Source organism: Nyctibius grandis, chromosome 5 (assembly GCF_013368605.1).
Source record: "Nyctibius grandis isolate bNycGra1 chromosome 5, bNycGra1.pri, whole genome shotgun sequence".
Lineage (NCBI taxonomy): Eukaryota > Metazoa > Chordata > Aves > Nyctibiiformes > Nyctibiidae > Nyctibius > Nyctibius grandis.
This window is the reverse complement of record NC_090662.1, coordinates 4,994,975-5,008,777: the sequence shown is the minus strand read 5'-3', so window position 1 is coordinate 5,008,777 and position 13,803 is coordinate 4,994,975.

Sequence of the window (13,803 nt, the reverse complement as noted above, 5' to 3'; positions counted from 1 at the left end):
GTTTAAGTAAGTGCATTTAAAAATGTCACCTTAGACTGACATGTTACATAGAGAAGCCCTGAGGTTTGCACTCACACTGTTGGCCCTGGGTGTTTGTTTTAAGGTGTCAGAACTACTATCACATCTAAGAAGCAGCAAATGGAGGAGCTGTTCACCAATGTCTCCCTGAGGGTCTTCTCCACGAGCCACCATTGCACATTTCAGAGGGCTGAGATGGTGGCCGCTATGCCGAGTCAGGGCAATTTAGTTATGATTTCAAATACTAGAAGCAGTTTGTGAACAACTCACTGATTTGCTCTTCCAAATGTATCTGTCTAGTACCTTTCTAAGAGGGAGCAATGAGTCACTTGTCTGTTCAGCTGTTGTTCTTGGAAGGTGAATGATCATGGAAGTCAAAAGAAGGCACTGAGTTTGGCAGGTGGATAACTGGATGGAAATGGCTGGGACTGAGAGTGCTGGCTGCAGAACATCAACACATCTCATCTTGGCTAAGAAAGTGCTATCTCATGATCTTTTTATTTTTTTGAGGAACAAGGAAATAGTTTTACAAAGTCTAGCAGAAATGGACCCTAAGGAGACACTGAAGTAGAAATAATTCCTGCTGATTATAGACAAAAAGACCATAATACCTGTTAGGGATAATAATTGCTGTATTTGAGGAAAGCCTAAAGCCAGAGCCAGACTTCACAGCTTGAAGAAGGGCTCTGAAAGAAATCTGGAGGTTTGAAAACCCATTGACATTGGGGGAAAGCCTGGTCCTGACTGACAGTTGATGGCTGGACCTCAGCGTACATCCCACCATGTATGTGATTCTCTGGCTTTTTTGTCAAAAGGTCAGATGAAGTGATTGTGATAACCTCTTCTGACCTTCAAATCTATGAATCTGATATGACTGCTGAACTGGGCCACAGCAGAACCAAGCACCTTAGATCCTTTCACTCAGTATTATAGTTGGATCAGCCAAAGTCTGAATACGGGTACCCCTCCCTCCATCCCTTCCCTTGGATCAAGTTGTTGTCACAGCTGCGCATCCAACACCAGCATGAAAGTTCAGACATCCAAACAAGAGCACACACAGTTTGTCAGAAATCAGTGCCAGATCACAGGGACAAATTAAACACCTGCTCCAGTGTCAGGGTGTTGGGAGCCACTGCAAAGTCCAAGAGGTTTGGGACGGTACCAGCCGGGTGTGAGGAACCAGGATGGGTGCAGTGATGGCTGCTACCTGTGATGACCCCTTAGTGCTGGTGTTTAAATCTAGGACCTAATCCAACCTCATCTGGAGTCAGGGGTAGGTCTGTCTTCAAGGACATAAACCCTCCACCCCTCATGTTTCATATGGATGGGGAGGTTAAGGGAGTTGTTTAATACTACAGAATAGCAAAGCCAAGCCTAGGTCAGTGCAATCTCCCTGATGCCATATCTCAGGGTACAGCTGCAGGGTATTTCACAGGCAGACACAGAATGATGCTTTCTAAGCAGGTTTCAGTTGCTGTGGCCATGCTCTGAGCTGGCCAGAAGCTGTGCAGCTGATCTGGCACAGCCTGCCTCACAGTAGAGCGTGTCACCTTCTGTCACCCCTCTGAGGCTGGGGCTGTCTTAAATGCCATACACGTCCAAGGCTGAAATGACCCTACATGTGACTGTGACCCTGTGCAGTGACCTCATGGCATCAGTCCCTTGGCTCTGCGATGGAGAGTCACTCTGTGCACGTGTGTGAACAGCAAAAAATCCCCTGGATGAGGAAGAGAGATGCTCTGAATGGTCTGGCCTGTTCAGATGGGCATTATTTTTCCTTAGCTGGTCCCAGCTTGTTCTGGCCTAAAGAATGACATCTCCATCAAGGTTAATGGTTTTATACTCGCTTCCAGCAAGAGGGTATCAGCTCCAACGGGCAGCTTTCAGGTTCTAGAAATGGGTTTACGTGAGCAAGGGTGTCAACCCACTTGTGTTTAAAGGGGAAGACATCAGCAAGACTCAGAATGATTAAGATGTCCATGAGAAATTTTTATTTTAAAATCTATGGTCTTTCACAGATGAAAAGCTAATTTGTACCTGCACCCAGATTTCCATGACTGAACCATGGCTTTCTTGTGTATGCTAAAGAAGTGTTAAAAATACTGTCTAGGAAGTCCACCGTTACATATGTTTTAGGAGTTTTCTGGGAGAGTAAGGACAGGACAAATCTGTGTCAGTAATCCTGGCAGAGGCAAGACAGAGATAAAGGTGTTAAATGGCCAAAGAAGTTTTATAATTCAGTGACATTTCTTCTGATAAAGCTGTGTTTAATCTGACAGCTACAGGAACTAGGGTGCGACATGAGCATGAGGCCAGGAAATATAAAATGAAGTAATCACCTTGAAGAAGGAAAAGTTTTGAATAAAACACAATGCTGGAAATGTTCAATACAGCATCAAATCCTGTTGGTCAGTGCCTCATCCCAGTCATTTGCCATTAATTTAAATATTATTGAGAGAATTTGTGACAAAAATGTCTCAACAGTGCCTGTAGCACCATGAATACATGTTCTTGCTGGAGAATCTTGCCAGCAACCCAAATATTTATGGGATCTGATGTTGACACATGAGAAATTACATTTTTAACAGTGATGATTTCAAAATGCTGGGGGAGGACAGCTGAGAGGAGGTTAAAGGATTTGTGTAGGTCAATGTCATAAATGGGATCAAACCAGACCAAGAGTTTTTAGAAAAGGGCCCTAGATTAAAATAAGAGTTATTGGAGGGAGGATACAGAGATGGTCAAAGGAAAGACAGTATCTCGTAATATTGGGAGAGGGGATTTTGACCCTACAGATACTTGAAAATTGATTATTTTTTAATAAATAAAAGGAAGACAAGTTCCTAAGTGTAGGACTCAAATCTCAGGAGTTTTGGGCTTAACTCCTCAAAGTGCACCAGGAATACCCAAATAACAGCATCCCCCAATTGTCCCACTGAAGGTGTCCCAGGAAGGCTTCTAGAAGGTGAGGGCTGAGCCCAGGTACCTTCCTGACAGCCAGGTGGGAAGGCTGGTTGCTCTTTGCTCAAATATTCTGTCTGCAAGAAGAGGGGGAAGATCTGAAGTGGAAATATGTGCTGGAGCAGCACATGGGTATCTGTGGCATGAGCTGCTAACGGGGTCTTATCATCCTCATCAGAGACAAACAGAGCAGGGACCCACAGTGGGCAGCAAAGCAAAGAGACCCATGCAACTTCTACAGCAGGATTTTCCTTCCTGGGGAGTATCTCAGTGACTTTGTATTTTCATCCTGTTTTGAGATTTTCCCCATCCCCACCATCACCACTGCACCTTCCCCAAGGTATTGCCATCTTTTTCTCCCTTGTAGGTTATACTGTAAACCTAATAAACAACTCAGCCCTCCCTTCCCTGGGACAACCTTTTACCATGGATAAGAGAAGGTTTGAGACAGCAGGAATCATATTAGCATTAACATATCATTATCCTTATTCCACAAGGACCAAATTGAGGCAGAGAAAAGGATGTAGTAAATAAAAATAATAAAGTCAGGCTGACACTCCCTTTTGAGTTGGATTTCTTTTATCTAATGTTAGCCATCTGAAAATGAGGCATCTGGCCTAGTGCAGACATCTGGACTCTCTCAATACTCAGTAGAGAGAGGCAGTTTCAGAGGTGATTCATCACAGCTCTTCACAGGGCATGAATTGCCCCTGGAAGCTCCACCAGCTGGAGAAGGAACCCAGATGACAAGCTTAGCATGGATACCCACCTGTTAACTGGCAGGAATCAGTCAAGAAAAATCCCATCCGTGCTTTCTATGATTAAAAAAGCTCATGGGCAATATTGTTCCACTGCATGATCTGACCAAAGATGAAATAAGGTCGCTGTTGTTATCACAGGCAAGGAGTCAGGCAGAGTTATTACAGAACAGTTGAAAGCCAGAAAGGTGGCTGGTAATATAAAGCCACAGACAGTTCAGCTAGAAATTGGCACTAGTTACCTATGAATATAGATACTTTACTGGATCCCGTTACTTTCTTCAGTGAATCAGTTAAATGCCACTGCAGTTGACAAAAACCGTCCTCATCTCCACAGCTGAAGCAGCCAGGGTGCATGCTGAGGACATCAAAACGCTCACTTGTGCCTTGCTGTCATTATTACAGCCATGTTCTGGGCTTCACGGTGGACCATGCAAATATAGAAGGTCAGGAGATAGGTGATGATGGCAGTAGCTGTCCTAAGGTGAACTCAGTGATGCTGTGTCTTTGCAGTGCTTGGTCACGGAATTCAACAGCATGTAGACCAATCGGATGCTCATCTGAGATACCCACAGGAAGAGATGCCTTCTTGATGTCCAGGATGCTGGTACAGACCATGACTTCAATGGCTCTGCTGTGAACACATGTGGTGTGACCAGGCAGCTTCATACAAGGTATACTTAACCTTTTCGTTCCTCATCAAGCTTCCTAATGTCCTAGGAAGGCCAAAATCCCAGCATCTGGTGCCTAAACCCCAACAACTGGTGCCTCAGCTTAATTCCCTCTCCTTACTGCAGAGCTAGCACTGAAGCCCTCAGCAAAATGCTGCATCCCTACTGTGCAGTTAGTGGGAGGAAGGAATGACTCTGTGTGTGCATGTGTGCACGTAATCCCATTCCAGGACAAAATGTTTCACTGTGGGTGTGACAACAGTGCACACCTTCCCTGGGGGATGCAGGGCACATGCAAAGCCCCTTGCAGTGGAAGACCCTCCCTAAAGCCATCAGGTTTTGGATTAAGGCCATCAGCCTCAGCAAGTCCCCCTCTTGCCTCTAAGTGAGCACACTTAACCTGGTTTCCAAGTGAGATAGATTACAATTCCTATATATTAATTTATTTTTTCCATGGACAGGTGCAAGTGTGTCCCTCCAGGAGAAAGTGTGTCGCTCTTTATGCCCCATTAAGACTCCAAACCTGCTGAGCTGTTCAAAAGGAAACAGAAAAAAAAATAAATGCACAGGTAGACTTTATACCCCTGATCTCAGCTATTTTTCCTTGCAGAAGACCATCTTTGAGTACACGTTATTGAACCTCCCTGTTTAATGACCCTTCTAATGCACTGCTATCAGGTAGTGCCATCTGCATTTGGACAAATGCGCTTGCTCGTCTGTTTATTCAGCATAAATTATCTTTATTTAAAGTTTAATGGAAGTTACATCTATTTGGACATCTGTACTTAACTGATTACTGGCCACGTTGGGCTGCCTGGTGGTTCTGCATGATCTTGCCAGCTGCTATGAAATGATAAGAGCCTGACATATGTTAAGAGTCAGCAACAATTACAGGCAGGGAGTATAATTTTTTTTTTTAAATATTTCTGAGCTGGCAGCTAATAGAAGCATAAAGAATCCACCTGCTCTCCCAAACTGTGTCCTCCACCCCCATGCATGTCTCTGCTGTCAATCCAAACCCTTTCAGAAGCACACAAAAAAATCCACCCCTCCTTAGGAGTGAGTGAACTTCTTTGTACATACCATTAAATCCACGTACAGTTTGCTACCTGTTTCACGCAGTGAAACACTTCTGTCCCTAAGATACAAGAGACCATCCTGGTTCATCAGCATCTGCAACTGAGTTGGAAAGTTGCTGCCATCTATAGATAGGTATGAGGATTTGCTACCACAGTTATAGAAGAGGTTTGAGAGACAGGAACAGGATGGAGGGAGAAGGGAAAATGCAGAAAGAGGAGAGGTGCAAATGTCTGAGGAACTGTCCCACTGCACTGTACCATGGAGTCCATCTACTCCCGTCTCTGGCAATGGCCAAATGCAGAGGGATGCATGAAAAAGTAGCAGGAGACAAATGGGAGAGAAAGCTTCTTCCTGACTCCAGGCTGCCAGAAGTTGCCTTATGCCCTACAAAGATGAATGAGAGAGCCTATACTCCTCTAATGAGATTTATAGTCTTAAATTAAAAAAAATCCCAGCCATGGAACTAGATACTCTTCACAGTCTTCTAGTCTTACATCTCTTCCCGATGCTTTTCAACACTTTCTTTCTCCTGAAAGCTGAGCTATGTGCAGACCTTCTCTGCAAAACGAGCAGAAAAGGCTGCTGTTATTTCTCACTCACCCTTCAGCACTATCTCCCACCCTGCTCTAGAGAGATGCCCGGTTGTACAAGACTTTGGTGGGACACAGGCCCAGCCTAACCTATTTGTCATCTCTATAGATAAGGTCTTCACAGGTCTCTAGTGCTAACAAGGAGAGTTAAGTGCCACAGCAGCCTGGGCGTTAGGGAGGATCAGTCCAGAGCCTTGCAGGGGAGACATTTCTGCCCTGTGTCTATGATGAAGTGGCCCTGGGATCTCAAGTCAGACTTCCATAGGCAGGTGATGGTGATGTGTGTTTCTGAGTGGTCCTGCATGTGGATATAGATAAATTTAATGGCAATGAACATACCTTGGACCTTGAGGAGCTGTGGTTGTAGCCAAGTCACACTGGGAACACTCCTTGATCCTCCACTGTAGCACACAAATTATACTGTAATGTTGTCACAGAGACTGACCAAGATTTAATAAAATTTACCTTTATGCTAAAAATGTTTTTATCCATTATTTCTCTGTCTTTCAGGCTGGAGGGTTTCCTTCTGGACTTGATAGTGCATCGGTTTCTATATGCATAAGATGTCCTCAAATGTCTAATGCTCTGAAAAAATACAGCCAAAGCAATAATATTATTCCAGTTGCAAAGCCAGGCACATAAAAGTTAGGAAAGCATATGGATGAAGAATCAGCAGAAAGTACTCTAGACAAAGATCTTTCTGACTTCAATCTGAGTTTGAAAAGAGCTCAGCACTAAAGACTTGGAGTTAAAAGCCTCTTCCATGACCTGTGCAGCATGCACAGTGCTCAGCCTGATCTTCATGTGTGGCATAAGCCATCATGATATGCCAAAATGCTTTACAGCCTGTATCTTTACTGAATCTCAGCAGTGCATGTGGGGGCTGCCCCATTGTATCACAGAATCATAGAATGGTTTGGGTTGGAAGGGACCTTAAAGACCATCTAGTTCCAACACCCCTGCCACAGGCAGGGACACCTTCCTCTAGACCAGGCTGCTCAAAGCCCCATCCAACCTGGCCTTGAACACTGCCAGGGAGGGGGCAGCCACAGCTTCTCTGGGCAACCTGGGCCAGGGTCTCACCACCCTCACAGCAAAGAATTTCTTCCTAATATCTCATCTAAATCTACTCTCTTTCAGTTTAAAAGCATTCCTCCTCGTCCTGTCACTGCTTGCCCTTGTAAAAAGTCCCTCTCCAGCTTTCCTGTAGCCCCTTCAGGTACTGGAAGGCTACTAGAAGGTCTCCCTGGAGCCTTCTCTTCTCCAGGCTGAAGAACCCCAACTCTCACAGCCTGTCTTCATAGGAGAGGTGCTCCAGCCCTCTGATCATCTTCGTGGCCCTCCTCTGGACTCGCTCCAACATCTTCACGTCCTTCTGATGTTGGGGGCCCCAGAGCTGGATGCAGCACTGCAGGGGGGGTCTCACGAGAGCGGAGTAGAGGGGCAGAATCACCTCCCTTGACGTGCTGGCCACGCTGCTGGGGATGCAGCCCAGGATATGGTTGGCCTTCTGGGCTGCAAGCACACACTGCCAGCTCATGTTGAGCTTCTCGTCAACCATCACCCCCAAGTCCTTCTCCTCAGGGCTGCTCTCAATCCATTCTCCGCCCAGCCTATCATAGGGCTGACATCTTGATGTGTGATGACGTTAAACCTAGACTGATTGCAACCTACTCCAACATCAGCTCTGAAAGTCTCTTGTCCAATGTAAAGCCACATCTCACAGACTGAGGTCAGAAAACAGACCTTATCAGGTGAGAGTGTTTGCACAGGCGCTTGGAGCCTAGGGGCATGCAGCGGGGGTGAGCATATCTCCTACGGTCAAGAAGGGTAACAACGTGTAAAGGAGACAAAAACTCATGTCCTCTTCCCGTTACCTCCTTCACATCACCATAATGACTTTGCTTGCTCTACTGCTCCTGTCTTGTTGGCACTGGATATGCTTCTTTAGCTTTATGGACAATTATGTTGTAAAATGGGCTGAGATTGTATGTATTGGACAAGAGATGTTCCTTTTGCAGTATCTGTATGTGCTGCTGAATAGTATCAGTTTTGCTTCAATTCCATGTAAGTCCATGGAAAAGCACAATGAAGTAACCCATTATGAGTCACATCACTATTAAGCTGCCCCAACACCAACAATCTTGGACCTCTACTTTTGGTCTCCTTCTCCTCCGTGCCTTTCCTCCCATTATCTAGTGTTTGGCACTCTGTTAGCTGAACTATGTCTTGGAAGATATAGTTTATCTGGGAAGACTATGACCTGGAAATCCTAGTTTTTGACTAGTCCTAATCAAAATCTTATTTGTGCTTGCAGATGCCAACCTGATATTGACTGCCACAGCTCTACTGAAGGCAGTGGAGTTACTCTTGTTAACACCTTGTTGCAGGTAGCCATGACTATTGTGTAATTTGGCCCTTGTGATCTACGAAATGCTACCTTTAATTAGACTTCTATGCTAGAAAGTGTGTTGTAGACCTCTCAGTCTCCATACACTACCACCCCATGGACCTGAGGTTAATATAATAATGCAGACTGCTCTAAATTTAACTCCCTGCACAGAGAAGTGAGATATTATTATCCCTTGCTGTGTCCTAGCCCTGGTATTCCATTTTGGCAGAGGTTACCTAATAGAGAAAGGAGCTTTTTCTCTTTGCAAAAAAGAAAAAAATAGGGTAAAAAAAGGATGACAATGTAGAGTCTGTTGTTTGAGGGCATTTTTGTGTCTTGTCTTGCACTGAGGAAGACTAAATACCAAGTAAAATCTCAACACTGACCTGGCTAAGTGAAGGAAAGTTATATGAATGCCCCTCAATGTGCATTTGTTCCAGAGCAGTGTGTGAGATTTACCCTTCTTTACAAAGGAGGTATGCTGCTGGCAGAAGAGATAGTGACTTTAATACGACTGGACATTTCCTACTGAAGGAAACTCTACTGAGTATCAAAAAAGATGTTTTATGGAAAGCTTCTTTACTTTTCCTCTCAGTTTTCAGAGTTCCTTTAATCCTTTCATACTTAACTAATTTCTCTCAGGATGAGATGATTAGTTGCTTATGTTTCCTAAACTCTTTGGTACAAATTTAGCCCTGGAGAAAACAGCTGTCAGCTCAGATTTGTTGTGGGTATCTACTGGCCTTGATTACTGGATTTTATTTAGGTCCCAAAGCTGCTCCTGTTTAAATGGCGATTCATGGTGCTCCCTGGAAGCAGAACGACGCTTAGGCTGGGGTTCTGAAAATAAACTCCTAAAATCCCATTGTAAAGCTTCATAATTAGTGACCCTTACCAAAGTGGATTGAGTCTCAGTGAGAACTAGCAGCAATCTACTTTAAAGAATCAGGGCAGTCACGTATCTAGTTAGCATGGATTTAAAGAGTTTAATATCAGGCGCTCATTTCTGGAAATCTTGGTGGAGTGGAAAAGGCATCAAAACAGCCTGTGTCTGCTGGAAGCAGAAAGGCCCATGGTTTTCAGTTGAAAAATAGCCACAGAGTAGAAACCTTTATGCTCCTGGGATCAAACCAACCTCTACCTCCTGGGCACTGACCTGTAGGATGTGGGCCATAAGTGAAGACCAGGTACAGTCTTTGGAGCTTCTGAAGAAGGGATGGACCATCATAGATTGATGGAAGAGTCATCACTGATTTTTCTCAGGACTCCAGGTCTCTTCCTCTCTTGTGAAACCCCATGTGGAGTGGTGGGACTCAGGGGACAATTTCCACCACATGCCTCTGCTCTGCCTTCAGAAATCCTTTTCCTTGGCTCCCTAGGGAACTCGTGAATGTGCCTCATCCTCAGCCACAGAAAGACTCTGGTCTGAGACAGAAATGATCAGAAAAGCTGTCCATCCTTCTTCTACCTCTTAAACGGAAGATGAAAATTTGTCATTGGAATCTTGTTGTCCATCACTGTCCATTGCAGCTTTCTTTGCCTCATTTAGCCTTTATGGCATGAGACAAATACAGAATATGTGTGGTAGCTCCTCTCTTTCTACTAACATAGAAAATTACTTTTATTTACTGTTATGATTAAGTTGCCATATGTTGTGTTTTCCTCATATGGCTGTATGTAGCGATAGATACGTTTGCATCCTGAGCACTGGAGGTCTGTAAATATACCTTTTTATTCTATGTTTATGTATAGTATTCTGATGTCTATATTTTCATTTTTCATCATCATAGTACAACTGGTGCAATACAAGCACAGTCAGCCTTGCTGCATCGGAAAATACAAAACAGGGCTAGAAAATGTGTGTGTATATGTGTGAGAGAGAGAGAGAAGAGAGATAGAGATGAAGAAAATGATGGTGTATATACACAAATATGTGCACCGACAGGGTCAGGTTTCTTCTGTCATTTATGATGGTGTAAATGTGGGATAACCCTGCTGAAATCATGAATATGACATGAGAGTAAAATAAGCGAATTCATAACCATGTTGTAACGTAATTACAGTTTTGATTGCTTAAATATACAGATATAATATATATAGATGTACACACCTTCTCCTTCCTCTCCTGCATACACATTCCTGCTTAATTTCTGAGCAACATGGGAATGAAAACTGTTACTTGCTGATTATTATTCTTGGAATATATTTTAGACTTACAGGTACTGGGCAGTGAATAGGCTTATTTTTGTTGAGTCTCTGATGGAGGTTAGACAATACATGTTTAAGGAAAGATCTACAGTTTTCAGAGGGAATAGAGAGTACGTCCACACCGTATTAGTTCAGAGCATCTGAAGATCTGGGCATTTGTTGGAGGCATTTTCAGGTCCTGTGCTTTGCATGGGGCAGACTGGTTAATTGTTGTCATCTTGTTCATGAGTATTGGTCTGTTGGCAGCAATTCATTTGCGTTACAGCAGGAGGAATTATACGTAAATCAAGCTGTTAGCATTTTTTCCTAAACTAAATATAGATGATTAAATTAGCTGTGGACCCAAAATCCAAGCCATTCATACCTCTGCTTTAGTTTTAGTGTTTTAGTGGAAATGACAACTCATTCCTTAAGGGCTTTGAATGAAGAATTTTTTTGTCTCTATGAATTTAGCATTTTCTTATTTAAAAAATTAATTAAACTGTGATCTCTTCCTCAGCACTAAATCATGCAGAGCTTATAGACTTAAGCTAAAAAAACTTATATTTTGGAGCTACTATGAAACCACTCTACAAAAAAATCTGTCCTTTAAGCCAGCCATTTGCCAAAGAGAAAATATTTTTTCTGTCAGAGAAGAGAATTTCCTATTCTTAACATATTCAGAAGTCATGAGCTCCTAAGTTACATTAGTAGCTTAAAAGTTATGATATTCTTGCATTTTAAGTATTATTTTCTTTTTATTTACCCTCTGCTTTTTGCTTCTAATGCTCGTGTTCTTTCACTTCTTTTCTCAAGTTATGAACTCACCTGTTATAAAAAGTAACCCAGGTCTCTCACATGATCAGATATCTCCAGGGGACCTGAGCTCTAAGACCAAATTATCCTTATACCACCATAAGAGCCACCCTACTATTTCTTGAGAGTTGCAACAACATCTCAGGAAATGACAATCAGAGTTTCCGGGCCATGGATTACAAATAATCTGCTCTCCAAAATATTCTACAGAGTTCAACACGCTGACTTGCGTTGACTCTGACTGCCCCATGCGAATGCAATGATTTGTCACTAACAGGTAATTTGGGTAACAGACTTGAAGGTGCCCCTTTGATACACAGTGACTTCCCCCAGCCCCATTTCTGGTTGTGCTCTCATCACACCAACCATTTCTGCTGTTGTCTTTATGGCTTGTACCAGACCTGCATGATGGATATGTGCTAGGACAGCAGCGTGGCCATCAGCCCCATGCCTAGGATGGGATGCCGGAGTCTGACGGCTGGCATTGGGCAAAGGACTGAAGGTGGGAAGACCATGGCCATTGCTGGGGATGGTTCTTCCCAGCCACTGCAGCCTCAGGCCACCTCAGGCTCCTCATCCTCCAAGAACACAAGCTGAACTCTTGCTGAAACCATCTGGGTACAGATAACATGGTCAGGGACACGCCAGCCTTTGTGTCATGGAGAAGAAGTAAAGTAACCCACAGCAATTCACTCCCCATGTTCTAGCATTAAATTTAAGGTCCACTCACTGTTGCTCTGCACAAAATCCTGACCCTGAAAGTCGGTGGAAAACCTCCTCTGGGCCGCAGTGGCATTGCTTTTGCCTTCTCCCAGGGTTCAATCCAGTTGTGTAAGCAGAGTATCTAGGGGCATATGAGATGCCTCAGGCATCAGGGACCCACATGAGGCTGGAGCTGAGATGGGATGCATGTGGGACCTATACCCTTCCAGAGCAACATCCAGGGGGTATTTAAAACTCCACCAGATGCCTGTGTTTTTCATGCCCTAGCTGAAATACAGATGCACATTCTTACATCATAAACCAAACTTTCCCATGTAAAACACTGATTTACCAATATGTTTTAGATCAATTGCAAATATAAAAACCATCTGCCTCTTCCCCCCACCCTGTATGCAGCATTGGCACACATGGAGGTATTCTTGGATGGTAAGACTGTAGGCTCAAAGGGGTTTCGGAGACAGAAAAGCATTATGAAAGCATCAGGGCTGTTGTTCCTGCAAAGACATCCTGTGATCTCCTAGCAGAGAGTGCATCCCATGGAGAACTGCTTCATGCTCGTAGCACAGAATGAACGCTGCACTTTTTAGTAGTTCAGAGATGAAATTTCAAACATTTGCTGATCTCCAGTGAACAGTTGTCAGCAGAGGTCAGATCAACACCTGTTTCTGCCACGGATCTGCTCTGTGATCTTGTGCAAGCCTCTTGCCTTCTGCTCTGCATCGATTTACTTCTCTGTTTAGTGGAGAGAAGGATATGAATCTTTTTGAGATCCAAGGAGTGAACTTGCAAGGTAAAAGCCCCATAAGCGAGTAACCAAAAATCAAAACTTACCCCATTTGGATCAGATCCAAGAAATTCTCTTAAAAAGTTAAAAAATCTCAAATGGTAAATTTCTCAAGCTTTTATTCCCATGTGACAAACCTGAGCTCTTACAGTTCAGTTCATCATATAATAGTTCTTATTTTATTTGTTCACCGAATAATAAAAAAGTGTTCCTATGGCTGTAATTAAAAAGCAAATCTATAAAGGACTACATGAAGAGTGCTTAAGGATTCTTAAGAAAAGGTATAAAGAAATTTCCCAGTCTTTGAGTGCTTCACCTAGAAATTTTAATAAAGTCCTTTAACTTAAGTCTGCTGCTTCTGGAGGTAAGCGTGGAGGTAGGTGTTGGTGTGTGCAGATCTGTAAGATATCCGCATGCTTGTGTGCACTTGTACTTTTCAAAACTGTTGAAATATCAGCAAAGAAAATATCCCACCTAAAATACCCACGATTTACTCTTCCCCTATAGAGAATTACTTTTTTTTTGATAAATCCATTTCTAAGACTGAAGGTGTGAGAGGTATTTTTTTTTTAAGTCCAGAAAACAAAGTGAGAGTCCTGTGTTGAGGAGATGAGCCCGGGCATGACAACACTTAAATTCTCTCCTTAGACCTTACTGTGGAGCCTTTACAGACATGCTGGTCCCATCCAAAGAGCATTTATACCATAAACCAGTCTTTTAGCATAGAATCATAAATAGGTACACTACTTCCCACATAAAAGATATTTGTAAAAGTTGAGCATAGTTACAACTTCTAAGAACATCTAAAACATCTAAAACATCA